Genomic DNA, 19,695 nt, shown 5'->3' on the forward strand with positions numbered 1-19,695 from the left:
ACCCGCGGCCGCCATCGGAGTGCTTCTGGCGTCAGCGGCTTTGCGGCCGCGATCGGACTCTGGTGCCGCGACCCCGTACCCACGGCCGCCGTTGGAGTGCCTCCCGGCGTCATCAGACTCACGGCCGCCATCGGGCTCCACCCCAGCGTCGCAGGACCCGCGAACGTCAGCAGACATCCAAGCCAGCTGCGTCGGACCCGCGATCGTCCCTGGCTCCACTCCCACTGCTGCGGCGCGTGATGGCTCTTGCCGCCGCGCACAGCCCCGCCTTCCGAATGCCACCGATCGCGGTACGGACTGTCAGAGTTGCCGCCGATCGAGGTACAGACTTCCAGAATCACCGCCAATTACTGTACGGACTTCCAGAGTCGCCATCCGAATGCATTCTATGTTTGGGTTGCCGCCCGAGTGCGGTTCATGTTTGTGTTTCCGCCGATTGCGGTTCAGTTCCCCAAGTCGCTGCCCGAGCGCGGTTCAGTTCCCCAAGTCGCCGCCCGAGCGCGGTTCTGTTCCCCGAAGTCGCCGCCCGAGCGCGGTTCTGTCCCTGAAGTCGTCCTGCTCCATCCGCCACCCGACCGTGACAGGTTTACCTAGATAGGTTGACTATGTTCGAGTCTCAGTCATATTATACTGCACTAACTTGTTTTAGTAGGTTGGCACTCTAAGATGCGTGGGGGGGGTGAATGTAGTATGTGACTTTAAGTCACAGTACGAGTGTGACGTCACTACCGTAAAGCAGTGGGTTTTGAGAAACATGATTACTGTGATGCAAAATAAACGACAGTGAGCATGTAGCTGTTTTCCGTATTTCTGAACACACCAGTAGCCACGTATTGTCATATGGGCTTGGCAGTCGCCTCGCTTGTGGGTGGGTGGCCATGAGTATTTTCTATAGAAACCTATATTCAAAGTGCCCACAGTAGATGCATTATCCATGTGCTCACCCATTCACACTCAGATGGTGGTAAACTACGTAAGTAGCCACAGCTGCCCTAGAGCAGGCCGACAGGAGCGTGGCAGCCAGTGTGCGCTTGTGACCCACCACCAAACATCGATACACCAGTGGAGCACTGGTGGATGAAGCGTCTTGCCCAAGGACACAAACGACACATAACTCGGACAAAGTGGGATGTGAACCGCTGACCCTATGGTTACCAGACAACACGCTCTACCGCCTGTGCTACCGCCGCTCTTAACAATAGACATACACGTGCACAGCGTGGTGATAGGTGATATGAAAACAATACGTGTCATTGCTGTCCAAATGGTGTGTACGCTTTTTTTTGGGGTGAGTTAGGGTTGGGGGGGGGGGGCTGCATGTCAGGTGTGCAGCACCTGATTGTGACGTGGTACCGGTAAGTTCGTTCTTGACAGTGTTTGTTTAAAATTGCATGGTAACAAGAAAAAAAATGTTTGTAATCATTAAAAGAATATTTTTTGTAACTATTGCAACTGTTGAAATGACACTGACAAAAATAAAACAAAACATTTGCTATGTGTGCACACATTTGCAAACCATTGGCACTTAGGCTTAAAAGCGAGCAAAATTCAATCCAAAACAATGAAAGGGTATATAAACCCGACAAGAATTTGTACCTCATCTCCTGCTTTCATTAAAAAAAAGCAGGAGATGCTCGACAAGCAATACTATATTAGAATTGTTGCTAGCGTGAGAATATTGACAGTTCCTTCAAATTTTTTGCTGGTGTGAAAACAGTGTCATCCACATACTACATTTGAAAAAATAACATCACAGCAAACATTGGGCAGATCATTAACATAATACAGGGAAAAAATGGTTCAATGACGGAACCTTGTAGAACGCACTTAGAACCCTCAAGAAACGAGTATTTTATTCAATTCAAAAGCCTTTAATAAATCTAGAAATACAGAAGCAACACCGTTATTTGGATTAAAAAAAAAACTTTTTTTTCTGCAAAAAAGAAATGGCTGGGTCAGTGAGCACAAAATCAAAATTGAATATGTGGCAGGATGCCCTGTCGTATTTTTAGATCAATGAGTTGTTTGACTATCTTCACTTTGCTACCATTTTTGAGAAATTTTGCTACTAATCAGTCTATAATTATTCATGTCATTATTATGGCCAAAATTTGACTTATCTGAGGCAACTGTCAAGCTTTGAGGACAGCTGAGTGTTTTAGAAACAAGCATTATAGGAATTCTTTGTACTGTTTCAAAATGTTCCATAGTAATATTTAATTTTGGAAGTTTTCAAATAGCAGATATGTGCCACTTTTGCGCTTTTATTGAGAAAACATCATGTACATGGTCAATAGGACAGAGATAGTAAAAATGACCTGACTAATAGAAAGGTGACAAAAACATTAATCTTGATGGACTTTGATACAAGGTAGTGTCTCAACTGCATGTTGATTGCGTGTAATAAGTAGGAGTCTTTGTGAGAGAAATAATCTATGACAGTCTGTAATGTTGCTTCACTGCATAGCAACATTGCAAATAACAGGTTGACCTTTGACCTTGCTAGTCCTAAACTATTTCTTAATGAGAAGGTTGACATTCTACTGGAGGTACGCGTAGCTATTTGGCCCATTTTCTTTCATTATATTGTAGTTCAGCAGAGCTCTTTTTTACACAAAGAAAATGAATCCCTAATCTAAATTGGTTTATGATGCAGATGGACTAACATCTCACAACTGATGGTTTCTTAATGTAATCTTGCAAATAATATACATTTCTCAAAATGTTTTTGTCACTTAGAATTTGACTTGTAACATGATATAATAACCTAAAACAACCTATAAACCTATAAAAACCTTATTTACCCCCACAATATACAAACCGGATTCGGTTGAAGTTGGGAAATTGTGTAAAATGTAAATATAAACAAAATACAATGGTTTGAAAATCCTTTTCAACCTATATTCAATTGAATACACTACAAAGACAACATATTTAATGCTCAAACTCCATCCATCCATCCATCCATCCATCCATCCATCCATCCATCCATCCATCCATCCATCCATCCATCCAGCCAGCCAGCCAGCCAGCCAGCCAGCCATCCATCCATCCATCCATCCATCCATCTTCTTCCGCTTATCCGGGGTCGGGTCGTGGGGGCAGCAGCTTTAGGAGGGACTCCCAGACTTCCCTCTCCCCAGCCACTTCATCCAGCTCATCCCGGGGAATCCCAAGGCGTTCCCAGGCCAGCTGAGAGACAGCGCGTCCTGGGTCGTCCCCGGGGTCTCCTACCGGCGGGACATGCCCACAACACCTCCCCAGGGAGGCGTCCAGGAGGCATCCTGATGAGATGCCCGAGCCACCTCATCTGGCTCCTCTCAACATGGAGGAGCAGCGGCTCTACTCCGAGCCTCTCCCGGATGACATAGCTTCTCACCTTATCTCTGAGGGAGAGCCCGAACACCCTGCGTAGGAAACTCATTTCGGCCGCTTGTATCCTGGATCTCGTTCTTTCGGTCATGGCCCATAGCTCGTGACCATAGGTGAGGGTAGGAGCATAGATCGACCGGTAAATCGAGAGCTTTGCCTTTTGGCTCAGCTCTCTCTTCACCACAACGGACCGGTACAGGGTCCGCATTACTGCCGACGCTGCACCGATCCGCCTGTCGATCTCGCGCTCCAACCTGCCCTCACTCGTGAACAAGACCCCAAGATACTTGAACTCCTCCACTTGGGGCAGGATCTCATCCCCGATCCGGAGAGGGCATTCCACCCTTTTTCGACCGCGGACCATGGATTCGGATTTGGAGGTGCTTACCCTCATCCCGACCGCTTCACACTCGGCTGAAAACCACTCCGGTGAAAGCTGGAGATCACGACTTGAAGAAGCCAACAGCACCACGTCGTCTGCAAAAAGCAGAGACGCGATGCTGAGGCCCCCAAATCGGACACCCTCAATGCCTTGGCTGCGCCTAAAAATTTTGTCCATAAAAATTATGAACAGAATCGGTGACAAAGGGCAGCCTTGGCGGAGTCCAACCCTCACTGGGAACGAATCCGACTTACTGCCGGAAATGCGGATCAAACTCTGGCATTGGTGATACTGGGACTGAACCGCCCTTATCAGTTGGCTCTACACCCCGTACTCCTGAGGCACCCTCCACAGAACCTCCCGAGTTGAACGGTCGAACGCCTTCTCCAAGTCCGCAAAACACATGTGGACTGGTTGGGCGAATTCCCATTCAAGATTCAAGATTCAAGAGTTTTTTATTCGCCATGTTTGAGCGTGCCAAACAAGGAATTTGACTTCGGTAAATCACAGCCTCTGTTCAACATTTAGGTGACTAACAACAACACTCAGGACATGTGAAAAACGAAAGATATTCTCAAACATCCCCTGATCTTAAACTGATCTTAAACTCCCAAGAGGGCAAGGAAAGACTCAAAACTCCAGCTAGGGGAAATGAGAAACCTTGAGAAGAGACCACAGATGGGAGGGTCCCTCTTCTAGGATGACCAGGCTGCAATGGATGCAGAGAGTACACATAGTACAAACAGTGTAGACAAAAAAGGTGTGGAAAGCGGGATGTTATTGCACAGTAATGACTCTGAGACTCTAAGAGTGGTGTGAGTTCATCAGAGCGACAGCCTGGGGGAAGAAGCTGTCTCTGTGTCTGCTGGTTTTAGTGTACAGAGCTCTATAACGGCATCCGGAGGTGAGTAGTTCAAACAGGCTGCAACCTGGGTGCGAAGGGTCTCTTGAGATGTTACTTGCACGTTTCCTGGTCCTGGACAGGTACAAGTCTTGGATAGATGGGAGGTTGATTCCAATTATCTTTTCTGCAGTCCTTATTGTCCGTTGCAGTCTGTGCTTGTCTTGTTTGGAGGCCGATCCAAACCAGACAGTGATGGAGGTGCAGAGGACAGACTGGATGAGGGCAGTATAGAAGGTCTTCAGCAGCTCCCGCGGCAGGTTGAACTTCTTGAGCTGTCTCAGGAAGTACAGCCTCTGCTGGGCCTTCTTCCGGACAGAGTCTATGTGGCCGGTCCATTTCAGGTCCCGAGAGATTGTGGTTCCCAGGAACTTGAAGGTGTCTGATGAGAGAATATTATTACTGCGGATAGTGAGGGGTGAAAGTGGTAAAGGGCCTCGCCTGAAGTCCACTGTCATCTCCACGGTCTTGAGCGGGTTCAGGTCCAGGTGGTTTTGGCTGCACCAGTGGACCAGCCGCTCCACCTCCTGTCTGTACGCAGTCTCATTATCGTTCTGGATCAGTCCGATGAGAGTGGTGTCGTCTGCATACTTCAGGAGTTTCACAGAAGAGCCTCCTCGAGGATCTTGCCGAGGGTGTAGAGCTGGTCCACTGTTCCACGGCCAGGACGAAAGCCACTCCTCCTGAATCCGAGGTACGACCTCCCGACGGACCCTCCTCTCCAGCACCCCTGAATAGACCTTACCAGAGAGGCTGAGGAATGTGATTCTCCTGTAATTGGAACACACCCTCCAGTCCCCCTTCTTAAAGAGGGGAACCACCACCCCAGTCTGCCAATCCAGAGGCACCGTCCCCGATGTCCATGCAATGTTGTAGAGGTGTGTCAGCCATGACAGCCCCACAACATCCAAAGCCTTTAAGAATTCCGGGCGGATCTCATCGGGGCCTTGCCACCGAGGAGTTTTTTAACTACCTCAGTGACTTCGACCCCAGAGATTGGAGAGTCCGCCTCAGAGTCTCCAGACCCTGCTTCCACAATGGAAGGCGTGTAGGTGGAATTGAGGAGGTGTTCGAAGTATTCTCCCTACCGACTCACGACGTCCCAAGTCGAGGTCAGCAGCGCGCCATCTCCAGTGTAAACAGTGTTGACGGTGCACTGCTTCCCTTCCTGAGATGCCGGATGGTGGACCAGAATTTCCTCGAAGCCGTCCGGAAGTCATTCTCCATGGCCTCACCAAACTCCTCCCACACCCGGGTTTTTGCCTCAGCAACCGCTGAAGCTGCTTTCCGCTTGGCCATCCGGTACCTGTCAGCTGCCTCCGGAGTCCCGCAGGCCAAAACGGCCCGAAAGGACTCCTTCTTCAGCTTGACGGCATCCCTTACCGGCGGGTTCGGGGATTACCGCCACGACAGGCACCAACGACCTTACAGCCACAGCTCTGGTCGGTCACCTCAACAATGGAGGCGCGGAACATGGTCCACTCGGACTCAATGTCCCCCGCCTCCCCCGGGACGTGGGAAAAGCTCTGCCGGAGGTGGGAGTTGAAGCTCTTCCTGACAGGGGATTCTGCCAGACGTTCCCAGCAGACCCTCACAGAGCGCTTTGGTCTGCCAGGTCGGACCGGCATCTTCCCCCACCATCGGCGGCAACCCACCACCTGGTGGTGATCAGTTGACGGCTCCGCCCCTCTCTTCGCCCGAGTGTCCATAACATGCGGCCGCAAATCCGATGACACAACTACAAAGTCGATCATCGTCTGCGGCCTAGGGCGTCCTGGTGCCAAGTGTACACATGGACACCCTTATGCTTGAACATGGTGTTCATTATAGAAAATCCATGTCGAGCACAGAAGTCCAATAATAGAATACCTCTCGGGTTCAGATCGGGAGGGGCGTTCCTCCCAATCACGCCCTTCCAGGTCTCACTGTCATTGCCCACGTGAGCATTGAAGTCACCCAGTAGAACGATGGAGTCACCAGAAGGAGTGCTCTCCAGCACTTCCTCCAGGGACTCCAAGAAGGGTAGGTACTCTGAGCTGCCGTTTGGTGCATAGACACAAACAGTCAGGACCCGTCCCCCCACCCGAAGGCGGAGGGAGGCTACCCTCTCGTTCACCGGGGTGAACCTCAATGTGCAGGTGCCCAGCCGGGGGGCAATAAGTATGCCCACACCTGCTTGACGCCTCTCACTGCGGGCAACTCCAGAGTGGAAGAGAGTCCAGCCCCTCTCGAGAGGGCTTGTACCAGAGCCCAAACTATGTCATGACTATGTCTAGTCTGAACTTTTCTGCCTCACACACCAGCTCGGGTTCCTTTCCAGCCAGTGAGGTGACATTCCATGTCCCAAGAGCCAGCTTCTGCAGCCGGGGATCGGACCGCCAAGGTCCCCGCCTTTGGCCGCCGCCCAGCTCACTTTGTACCCGACCCCTTTGGCCCCTCCTACAGGTGGTGAGCCCATGGGAAGGGGGACCAATATTTTCTTTTCGGGCTGTGCCTAGCCGGGCCCCATGGGCGAAGGCCCGGCCACCAGGCACTCGCCTTCAAGCCCCACCTCCAGGCCTGGTTCCAGAGGGGGGCCCCGGTGACCCGCGTCCGGGCGAGGGAAAACTAGGTCGATATATTTTACTCGTCATAAGGGGTCTTCTGAGTCGTGTTTTGTCTGGCCCCTCACCTAGGACCCTTTTGCCATGGGTGACCCTACGAGGGGCATAAAGTCCCAGACAACATGGTTCCTAGGATCATAGGGTCACGCAAACCCTACTCACGGAGGGGTGCTCAAATTCATAAACTTTATTTTATTTTTCAAATAATCATTAACTTAGAATTTCATGGCTGCAACACATGCAGAAGAAGTTGGGAAAGGGCATGTTTACCACTTCGTTACATCACCATTCCTTTTAATGACACTCAATAAACGTTTTGGAAGAGAGGAGACTAATTCTCTTAGCTTCTCATGTGGAATTCTTTCCCGTTCTTTCTTGATGAACCGCTTCAGTTGTTCAACAGTCCGGGGTCTTCCCTGTCGTATTTTACGCTTCATAATGCACCACACATTTTCAATGGGAGACAGGTCTGGACTGCAAGCGGGCCAGGGGAGAACCTGGACTCTGGTCTGCTTCCTCTTTGGTTCGGAGGACACGACGTCCAGTGTTTCCAAAAACAATCTGAATAGTGGACTCATCAGACCACGAAACACTTTTCCATTGTGCATCAGTCCAATTTACATGAGCTTGGGCCCAGAGAACCCGGTGGCGTTTTTGGATGTTGTTCATAAACGGCTTTTGCTTTGCATGGTAGAGTTTTAACCCGAACTGTATTTACTGACAGTGGTTTTCTGAAATTTTCCTGAGCCCATTTGGTGATATCCTTTGCACACTCATGTCGGTTTTTAAGGCAGTGCCGTCTGAGGGATCGAAGGTCACGGTCATTCAATCTTGGTTTCCGGCCGTGGCGCCTACATGCAGTGATTTCACCAGATTCTCTGAACCTTTTGATGATATTATGGACCGTAGATGTTGAAATCACTAAATTCCTTGCAATTTTGCTTTGAAAAGTGTTGTTCTTAACCTGTTCAACTATTTTCTCACGCAAAGTGGTGTACCTTGCCCCATCCTTGCTTGTGAATGACTGAGCATGTTTTGGGAGGCTCCTTTTATACCCAATCATGGTACCCACCTGTTCCCAATTAGCCTGATCACATGTGGGATGTTCCAAATAGGTGTTTGATGAGCTTTTCTCAGCTTTCTCAGTATTTTTTGCCACCTTTCCCAACTTCTACTGGACGTGTTGCAGCCATGAAATTCTAAGTTACCGTATTTTTTGGACTAAAAGTCGCTCCGGAATATAGGTCGCATTAGCCATAAAATGCACAATAACGTGAAAAAAAACATATATAAGTCGCTCCGGAGTATAAGTTGCATTTTGGGGGACATTTATTCGACAAAATCCAAAACCAAGAACAGACATGAACGAGCAACAACAGGCTAAATGATAGGTATGCTAACATGACATAAACACAAACAAAGAGCTGAGAACGGGCCTGACGTAACATTCAGAGTTATTCAAATAACTATTACATAAATAACACGTTTATAAAGCCATCTGTGTCACTCCAATTCATTCAATCCATCGATCGTCCTTTATGTCAACAATGGGTGCGTGCCGCTGACGGCGCTTGCACTTCAAAATATTCCACAGGCCCATATAACGATATATAAATTATATATCAAACTATTATTATATAAGCAATAATATTATCAAACCATCTGTGTCACTCCAAATCCTTAAATCCATCGATCAAATTCCTCGTCCTTTGTCAACAACGCCGCGCGTGCGCCCTGACGTCAGCCTTGTCGCTATTCCTCAGATCTAGTATATAACTATATTGTAGCGTTAACAAAGTACAAGGAAAGACGTGGGTTTGGTAAATGGCTCTTTATTTAATCAAAAAGAGGGTTCAACGAGCCAACAACTACTGAACTGTAACGATAAAAACATATACAAGTTGCTACACGAAATAAAATATATCAAATAACTATAACATAAATATTTCACCGCCACACGGCCCCAAGCACCGGCGTGGACTTCCAGGTGTGTGGCGGCGTGGACTTCCATCCCCGGAGGTGGCACTTCCAGCCACGGAGGTGGAAGAGCGCTCCATAGAATAGGACCGGGCGTGCGTAAAAGCCATGTCCGAGCCCCATCCACCGTCCCTGGACAGCCACCGGGCCGAGCGCCGGCTCCTGACTTCCATCCACGGAGGTGAAAGAGAGCTCCGTAGAGTAGGACCGGGCGTGCGTAAAAGCCATGTCCGAGCCCCATCCACCGTCCCCGGACAGCCACCCGGCCGAGCGCCGGCCCCCGACTTCAATCCACGGAGGTGAAAGAGAGCTCCGTAGAGTAGGACCGGGCGTGCGTAAAAGCCATAATCAAACCTTCTGTGTCACTCCAAATCATTAAATTCTTCAAACTCTTCGTCCTCCGTGTCACTTACAAATAAAGCCGCTAATGATGCCGGTAGTACGTGGGGCCCTTCGTCATCTTCGTCATCCCGTGATCAAATCTTTGTCCTTTATGTAAACAACCGCCGAACCGCGCCGCACCGCGCCGCACCGCGCTGCTGACGTCACTTGAAATTTAAATTATAGTAATCCATTGCTACATTGCGCTTCGTTTATCGCGATTTCACTTTTTTATTTTTTTATTTTGAAAATTTATGAAAAAATTCACATATAAGTCGCTCCTCAGTATAAGTCGCCCCCCCCCACCCAAACTGATGAAAAAAACGCGACTTATAGTCCTTATGGTAATTATTATTTGGCAAAAACCAATTAAGTTTATCAGTTTGAACATTAAATATGTTGTCTTTGTTGTGTATTCAATTGAATATGGGTTGAGAAGGATTTTCAAATCGTTGTATTTTGTTTTTATTTACATTTTACACAATTTCCCAACTTCAACCGAATCCGTTTTTTACAATAATGACCAAAAATTATCTTTTCAGTTACCCTCCCATCCATTTTATATATTACTTGTCCTCAGGGTTGCGGGTGGGTGAACCTATACCAGCTGACTCTGAGTGTCAGCCAGGGTACACACTGGTAGAAAACCAACTCAAGCACAAGAAGTACTGGTACATGCAAACTACACAGTGCACACAGACCACTGCCAGTTTTGGGGCCTTGTGAACTAAAACTGAAGACTAAAATCTAAATCATAAGTATTTGTTTTTTTTTGTTGATGGCTTCCTTGACTCAAGTTAAATCATTATTATTATGTACTATTTTTAAAATGAAATGGAGACTGAAATAAAAAAAAAGCTCTTCATCATAGACTCCATGGGACTAATATGCTTCCAAATCGATGTGTGAATTTGTTTTTGAACACACAATCCACTTTAAATCAAGTCATCATCCGTTTTGTACAAATATCTAATGAAAGAAACAATAGAAAAATGCTGTGCTTTGTGTAACATACAGTATTTGCCGTAAAAATACCTTGAGGCTGATGGACTACTCAATACAACTCTATTTGACCCTCGTAATGGTGCTGACACAAGACTGAGACGAGTCATCCATTTCCCCCATTCACAGCTCAAGTTTGTACAAACGAGTAAAAGGAATCTAATCAAGCACAACTCATAAAACTTTAAGTCAATTTCAGTCTACTTACTGAACATGCATTTTCACATAGGTCCTTCTTTGGCTATATGTATTAAATGTAGCACCGACACCACTGTCAATAATGTATAATGATTGAAATTGATAAACAGCTCTGCTCTTTACAAAATGCTTTTACATAGTATAGTTATACATCTGTATTTATAAAACCAAGTTACATTGTTTCCTCAAATTGAGTAAATTGATCACGTCATAAGTCATTGTCTTGAGTCTCTTCTGCCTACTCACCTCAATCTGCAGTTAGGGTTACAGAGGGGCCCTCTGACCTTTTCACCTATGAGTTGGTCTGAGGTCTGCCAAATGGAAAAAGCAGATGAAACTGACCGTAATGCTGCATATAGCAAGTCCTTTGGCAGGACAGGGTATAAATCCCAGAGAAGTCTTGAGACAAACACTGTTTGTGTCACCACTGAGTGTTTTTTTTTTTTTTTTTTTTTTTTTGTGCTGCAGCCGTAGTGAGCGTGACGCTCTCTGCCCTGCAGATCTGCAACTTCCAGCTCCAGGCCGAGGATGATTCAATTGGTCACATTACTCTGCATGGAGCCTATTAGTGTTCCCGGAAGACAGACGATAGAGGGAGGGGGAAAAGAACAACACCTTGTCACCACAGTTCATTCAAAAAGCAGCTTGTTGCTGGTTGGTGTCCCGTAGCTACTGCATAAAAAAAGGATTGGAGATATATTTGCTGCAGCATATTTAATCATTGATTTGCACAAATGAAAATCTTTTATCCCAAATTGTTTTGCATTGTAAGATACTATTTTTATGCGTAGTTTGCTTAAACATACATGGAAAATAAATAGATAGATAGACACATACACAAATAAATAAATAAATAAATAAATAAATAAATAAATAAATAAATAAATAAATAACATCCAGTCAATCTGTACTACTTCTTTCTTATGTAAAATTAAACAATTTAAATCCCAATCACCTGCGAAAAAGACTACAACAACCTGAATGTGGATTCCTTTATAGGGCATCTTGAAGATAAGCTGCAGTCCATGAAGTTTTGGTCTTGTAGGATTTCTAATTAAATTTTGATTAGTTCGATTTGTCTCCAAGTATGTGCTTTAGTTTTCACAAGAACCTCCTTAATTAGTAATGACACAGGCAACACCGCTTGACCTCAGAATGGTTAATGTATTAACCACAGGGCTTCTTTGGTGGTGTCAGAAGAATAGCAAAGGCACAGGACAGGAGGTAAAATTTCAACTATGCATTTTGACCCTTGATCAGCAGGAAATCCGTTCATACAGCACAATGTCTTGGATACACAATGTACATCCATGATTATTAAATATTTGGTGTTATTTAAAAAAGACAGCTTCTTGCCACTCTGACCAAGTCCTAGGCCACATCAAGGTCTTTGTGGTCTAACAAGGACGACAGACATCTAAAAGCATATGCACCAGTTTCAGTACAGCACCGGCTGGACGACATCTTGAGGCCCACTTAAAACAGCACAGCAGAGTCTGCAGCTGTGCAAGCAGCTCTGTGAGGCTGCAGTTAGCCACAGGGGTGCTAATACATACCAACAGCATCTTCATGAAGTTGGTATTCTATATATTTACCAATTCCACAATCAAGCATATAATCATTCATGCGTATATCAGCGGGCGTTATTCTAGGTTAAGCTGCTGTAGGAAACAATCTGTGAACAGACGGGGAGTTGTGCTGCGCCACCTACGTATTCACCACATACAATGCTGTCCTTTCATTCGTTCATAAAATATTAGATAATTTAGCTTTCAACAAAGAACAAACAGCTACTTTTGTCTTTCGGTATTCGGGTATTCTTTGACCATTACTACAATACAATGGAATGGAATGGATGATTTCACCCATCTTTGACTGGCAGAAGTTAACTGTCATTTTGCATCCCAAAAGAGTGAAACTATTCTATGTTGGGGTGTGTTTCTCCATTAAAATATAAATAGATCCTACACCATCCCCTCAGACTAGCAAGTCTTTTTGAGAGTGAATTGATTAAGTCTGCTCGTAGAGAGGCAAAATGTCCACAGTAATCTGAAGAGTCCACTTTATAAATGAGAATATTTAGAGGACTGTTCAGACAACTGTTATAGGATTGTTCTAAAATGGCAGCTATGTCTGGCGAACCATGCAGGCAGACAACTGTTATAGGATTGTTCTGAAATGGCTGCTATGTTTGGCGAACCATGCAGGTTTTTGTTTGCTACTTGTTTATGTATTTTTTTTACCATGGGATTCCATAATGATGGGAGTTAACGTTATCTTAATTCACGAGTTCGAGACGGACAGGATAAAATGCTCCTGGGAGCGGACGGAAGTGGGATTGTCCAGTACGGAAAAAAAATGATGCCAGAAACAATGAGAGTCAATGACGAGATAGGGGATGACAAACTGTTCAATAAATGAGTAAAACGCAACTTTAGTTACCATATTTTCCGGACGATAAGTCGCTCCGGAGTGCAAGTTACACCAGCCATAAAATGCATAATAAAGAAGAAAAAAACATATATAAGTTGCACCGGAGTACAAGTCGCATTTTTGGGGTAACTTTGTGTTAGGTTCAAAGTGCTAACTGAATATCTGAATAAGAGAAAAGGGTCAGCAGACAAAAAACAAGTGAGGCAGAATATTGAGTCTTTTCTCGCGAGGAGTGCAATCAGACTTACAGCAATCCGACTACACTAAAAATCTGTTTTACACTCCTCGCTCTTTTTATTTGGAATGCCCTACCCACAGTGTGAGACGATTAGCCCTTAAGGGGGGGGGAAAGAGATTGTGGCTTCGTCTCGTAAGAAACAAAAAGTAACGCACAAAGTGTTGCGTGCAGATATGGCTATATCAGCAAAACAGTTTAAGCGATATTCTGAGAGATAAAAAGAGAAAGTGACGTTCTTTAAGGAAGATCAGAAGGTTCGTGACGCATTGTTTGACGTGTTGTTTTCACGATCTGTTCTGGTGGACGCTGAGCTGTCAGCAGCATCTTGTTTGACACAACCGTCATCTCGCCCCTGACCCAGCCGTAATCCTTCTGTTCTGTTGTACAAGATAAGAATAAGCAAGGCAAAGCAGCAAGCATACTGAACAGTAATATTGTGAATAAGTACTCATTAGAGAACGCATGATAACATATATATACAATTTTTCTAACAATTCCCCCCTGTTTATCATAAGTTCTCGGGGACTAACTTATCACCCATATGGCCACTTCAAAAGATTTTCAGCCAAGGGATCACATTTCGCAAGAACTAACTTACACTTGGGAGGAAATTGAGTCTTAATCGTCAAAGCCAGAGTCACGAAACAAATCGGACAGGTTTACCACAATGGATTCGCTGACAGAGTCGTCACTAGAGAAAGAACTCCCGTCGATCGAAAGGTCATCCCTTTGGAGTAACGGAAAAGTCTCAGCTGGTGGAGAGATAGCAGTTGTAATTAGCTTAATAATTAAGGATCGGAGACAAGGAATGCAGCAACATCCACACAGGGTTAAAATGGCAGAGAAAACGGCAATGGAGACCAGGACCGAGGAAACCAGGGTGCGGTACTTTCCGAACACGTTCAACCAGTCGGTCCAAACCTCCGTGTTCACCCCACTGTGTTCCTTCATCCTCCCATTCAAGGTCCTCAGACCCTCAAGGGCCCGGGACAGGCTTCCGTCGGCTGCAGTATTATTTGGAATAAATGTGCAACATTGCTCACCAAACATGGCGCAGACACCGCCCTCTTTTGAGAGTAGCATGTCAAGGGCCATTCGATTCTGGAAAGCCATGAGGGAAGTAGCGGCCAGTTGGGAGTGGACCGCCTTGAAACCCGCCTCGGTCCAATTTCCAAGCCTCTGCACGTTGTAGTGGATGTAGTTAATCCTGTCAACATTTTTGTTAAGAGTACACCACCAACACAGGGCGGATTCAAAACCAGCTGCTATCTGATTCACCAGCTTATACTCAGCCGGTACTCCTCTAGGAACACCAATGGCATCTATGTAAGTTGGATTAGCTGCGCCCTGCCATTCGGCGTTTCGCTTCGTTCTCGGCCAGTATTTGGGCACTACGGACTTAGCAACAGATGTTAGATCATAAGAGGACATTGGTATCAAATGAACAGGAAACAATAGGGTTACCAAAGCGCAAATTCCAGAGCTGTTTAAAGGTAACCTATCATAAAGTTTGTTACTATTACACCAAAACCAAATATCACTACGAGCAATGGGCAAAAAAGGGGCAGTGACATTGGTCATGGACTCACACCATGGAGTAGGTAGGGCGCCGAGCTTCTCACCAGTACCAGGTAATCTAATGCATGTAAAATTACCCTTAGCTACATCGGACGAAAAAAGGGGTTTATATTTTGTCATAGAGGCAACAGGGTAAACCTTATCCCATTTAAAACAATCATGAGTGGGTGAAATGGATGAGTTTAACATTAAAACAACAGCACACTTAGGAACTATATTTGCAGGTATGATTTTCAAAAGAGGTCTTGGACCCATACATGCAATGCAACTGGTGTTAGCCATTTTTGCGGCTTGCTCAGCCATAAGAAGCCAGTTGTTGGTTTGACCGCTTATTCCTGTGGAGGCTACAAAATAGCTGTCTATATCAGTGAGGGGCATACTTGTGATTTTTGCTCCTGCTGACAAGGTGTAATTATTTGTAACGGGACGGTCTACGATCGACATTGTTTTGTTAATGCAAATAGCAATAGGAAAGTGGGGATCAATTCCAGAGGACCAAGCCCACAGTTGAAAACCCCAACAAGAAGTGTTAAACAAAGTGGCATTTGGAGGACGAATTTGACCATCAGGGAGTGTAAGAGTCAAAAGGAGGCTTGTGCCCTGATTTTTCAAAGTTACTCGTTTAGCAAAGAACACAGCCTCTTCACTGGAACCAGAGGGCCAAAAATCTTGCGTTTGTGTGGTGACAAGGGTGCCCCAGTCGGTGCTAACTGGGTGACCAGTTAAATACCACCAATATCCGAGCCATTTATCCCCAGTAGTGGGGTGACCATTTCGAAAACCTTTCAAACTTTTCATTGGTAAAATAATAGAAGAAGATGTATTAGGAGCCACAGTAAACATTAATGAGTTATTGTAAGTCCAAGACAAAAGCCATGGTACGCAAGTTGGAACGCGGACGGTTTCTGGTGTACAAACAACATGATCGAAAGGGGATTTTGTGTTGCGCTTATGTCTAGCAATTTTTCCCCATGAGCCATATTGATTAGAATCAGTGTTGGTAGTTGCCTGAGAGAAGAATGTTCGAGGCTCATGGTACTCTATCCATACGAATAAAATAACCCCCGAAAAAAAATATAATGGTAACACAAATCAGCAAAAGCAACCAAAAGCAAATGGTAGACTTTGCGCAGGCTACAGCCCGATTAAAGCACTCACCAAATGACTCTCTAATGCTCATGTTTTTGGATCTCCTCAGAGTCAACACCCTGAGCTTCGGGTTGGTGTCTTGGAAATTGGCTTCTGCTAGCTTTCGTGTCAACCCTGGATCTTGGCACCAGGATCAGGCACTATTACCAGACTTTGCTCACCTTCCGTACTTAGGTTGGGTCTGCGGAGATCACCTTTTTACAATGAGATAAATGAATCCATGTGTTGCGTTCGGCTATTTTCAAAGCATTAGGTGTCGTGAGTAGTACCAAAAAGGGACCTTCCCACTTGGGTGAATGCCAATTCTTCCTCTTGATACTCTTGATCAAAACCCAGTCTCCCGGTACCACTTTGGGGTCTTCCTGCGGAGAAATGGGTTCATCATCAGTGTTATTGGTTGGATTCTTTTGACGTTCCAACATTTTTCTCATGTAATCAGCTAATGTGGCTTCCTCGGGGATCTCCCATGTGTTCTTGAACTGAGGAAGCCTGTAAGGTCTTCCAAACATAGTTTCATAGGGAGTTAGCCCTGTTGTACTTGTAATATTTATGTACATTTTGACCAGGTCTAAGCACTGAGTCCATGGTCGTTTGGTTTCCGCCATACATTTCTTTAATCTGTTTTTTATAGTCGCGTTAGATCTCTCAACAAGGCCAGCTGATTGTGGATGATAAGAACAATGGTTCTTTAAATTTATGTGGAACATTCTCCCAATGTTATGCACTACTTGATTTACAAAGTGTGGACCATTGTCGCTGTAAATTTTTTCTGGAATACCGTACCTTGGAATGATGTCTTTGCATAAGGCTTTTGCCACTGTGAGTGCATCAGCATGTTTGGTAGGAAATGTTTCTACCCATTTAGAAAATGCGTCTATTATGACCAAACAATATTCTTTCCCTTCACATTTATGTAATTGAATATAATCCATATGTATTGTCTGAAACGGATACAATGGAGTCGGGTATTTCCCTCTCTGAGGTCTTAAATTGCCTTGTGGGTTGTGTTTAGCACAGATCAGACAGGCTCTGCAAAATTGTTGTGAGAAAGCTGCAAAGCCGTATGTTGTATAAATAGCTTCAACTTGTTTCACCATACCCCCCGTCGAGACATGGGTGACCCCATGACTCGAAATAGCAGCCCATTTGAACAAGTTACGAGGCAAGATAGGTTTGCCCAAAGGTCACACAAAAAGACCATCAGTGTTTTTAGTTGCACCCCGTTTTTCCCAAGAGAGTCGTTCCTGGGAGGGGCTCTGAGACTGCATGTCAAGCAACACATCAGGGGAGATGTGTGACATCGAATCATGATCAGTGAGAGACGAGAGGACATGGAGCAGGCCTTCTGCAGCGGCCTTAGCGGATTTGTCAGCAAAAGCATTACCAAGAGAAACAGGATCAGATCTTGCAGTGTGAGCAGCACATTTGCAAACAGCCACCTTTAAAGGTAGCTGGACAGCGTCCAAAAGTTGAGTTAGTAATGTGGAATGGGTGACGGGCTTCCCTGTAGAAGTTATCATGCCACGGTTGCTCCACTGCTGAGCAAAAACGTGCACTGTAGCAAAAGCATACTGACTATCAGTCCAGATAGTGACGGACTTGTTTGCAAACAATTTGCAGGCCCCAGTCAAAGCAATGAGCTCAGCGGCCTGTGCTGACATATAGGATGGCAGTTTAGCAGCCTCCAAGACTTCGTCGGCAGTAACAATGGCATACCCAGTAAGGGTCACTCCAGATTCATTTTTCTTAGAAGACCCATCAACAAAAACCACATCACCATCTGGCAGAGGCGTATCTTTCAAGTCAGGCCGAGCCTTTGCAATCTGTTGGGCAGCATCGACACAATCATGGAATTCACCGTCGTCAGGAAGGGGAATGAGAGTGGCAGGATTGAGTGTCGTGCATCTTTCAACGGTCAGGTGCGGCTGAGACAGTAACGTAGCCATGCAAGAAAGATGACGTGCAGGCGACAGAAAAGTCATATTAGTCTGTAGCAGAAGGGCCGAGACAGCATGAGGAACTTTCAGTGTTAAAGGATGAAACAACACAACACCAGCACTGCTCTCCACAGCCATGGAGGCCGCCACCACGGCCCTCACGCATGGTGGGAGAGCACATGCAACACTGTCCAGTTTAGAGGAATAAAAAGCAATAGGTCGCAACTTTGAGCCATGTGATTGGAGTAAAACAGAGGTCATGTAATGACCTTTGCAGTCAACAGTTTGGACAAATGCCTTATCATAGTTGGGTAAGGCTAGAGTGGAGCTGGATACCAAAGTCTGTTTGATCAACACAAAAGCCTCCTCAGCTTCAGGAGTCCATTTTAAGTGAGTGGACATTGAGATGTTTTCCACATACATCAATTTGGACAGAGGAGCAACAATTTGGGCATAATCAAGTATCCAGCTTCTACAATAACCTGTGAGACCCAAAAAAGACATCATTTGTTTCTTTGTGAGTGGCTTAGGAGCTTGCAAAATAGAGGCCTTTCTGCTCTCAACTATAGATCGACCTTGGGAACTTAGATTGTGGCCTAAATACTTAATTTCAGTGGACCACAGTTGAAGCTTGTCCTTGCTGACCTTGTGGCCTTCACTTGCCAAGTGATGCAGCACTGCAAGTGTGTCTTTCTGGCAAGAGGCAAAATCAGGAGATGCTATTAAAATGTCATCAACATAGAGCAAGATTTGACTTCCCATTGGCGGGACAAATTTAGCCATGCTGGCTGCCATCACCTGCGAGTAAATTGTCGGGCTTTCACAGTACCCTTGTGGTAACCTTGTAAAGGTGTACCTTGAGCCAGCATATGTAAATGCAAACCAAAACTGACTCTCTTCTGCAATAGGGACAGAGAAAAAAGCATTGCTAATGTCAATCACTGTAAAGATTTTCGCATCAGGTGTCAATGAATTCAACAAGGTATGCGGGTCAGGGACACAAGGTGCTCTCTGAATAACAGCATTGTTTACAGCTTGCAAGTCCTGCACCATTCTCCACCCCACAGAAGGGGGCGCCTTCTTTACAGGGAAAATTGGAGTATTGCAAGGAGAATCAGGGCAAGGAACAATGACACCTGCTTTTAGCAAATCAGAAATAACAGGTGCAATACCCTGTAAAGCATCAGGTTTTAAAGGATACTGCCTCACACAAGGGCGGTATTCAGTTCGAGGTCTTATGACAACAGGAAGCGCACCTTTCACTAAACCAACGTCAGAAGGACCCGTAGACCAAAGATGACTTGGGACCTCAGCGAGGATGTGCTCGTCATCAGACGTCAACACATAATCTCAAAATGAGGGTGTTTGCTCAACACCAGGATCAGCGTGAATTCCACTAATGAATGACAAGTCTTGAGTCATATTTTGTTTGAAGAGCTTGGTGGAAGGACTATAAAAGGAGTCAGGATTAACCTGAGTCCAGTCAGAAGCTGCCAAGGCCTCACCAGCCATAAATCCTAAACTTTGCCACGTTGCGGTGTGAG

General features: G+C 45.7%; 1 protein-coding gene across 2 annotated transcripts in view; it reads right to left on the minus strand.

Annotated features, from left to right (window-relative positions):
* Positions 1–19,695, minus strand: part of kcnj13 (potassium inwardly rectifying channel subfamily J member 13) — a 64,297-nt gene that overhangs the window by 31,467 nt on the left and 13,135 nt on the right. Inside the window, exon 1 of one of the 2 annotated variants that reach the window (XM_049725900.2) lies at positions 11,063–13,370. The exons of the other annotated variant lie outside the window; for it this stretch is intronic. The gene's annotated coding sequence lies outside the window, so the exon portion shown is untranslated. Of the gene's footprint in view, positions 1–11,062; positions 13,371–19,695 lie in introns of those variants that run through there. 2 annotated transcript variants of the gene reach the window in all.

This window comes from Syngnathus scovelli, chromosome 7 (genome assembly GCF_024217435.2).
Source record: "Syngnathus scovelli strain Florida chromosome 7, RoL_Ssco_1.2, whole genome shotgun sequence".
Lineage (NCBI taxonomy): Eukaryota > Metazoa > Chordata > Actinopteri > Syngnathiformes > Syngnathidae > Syngnathus > Syngnathus scovelli.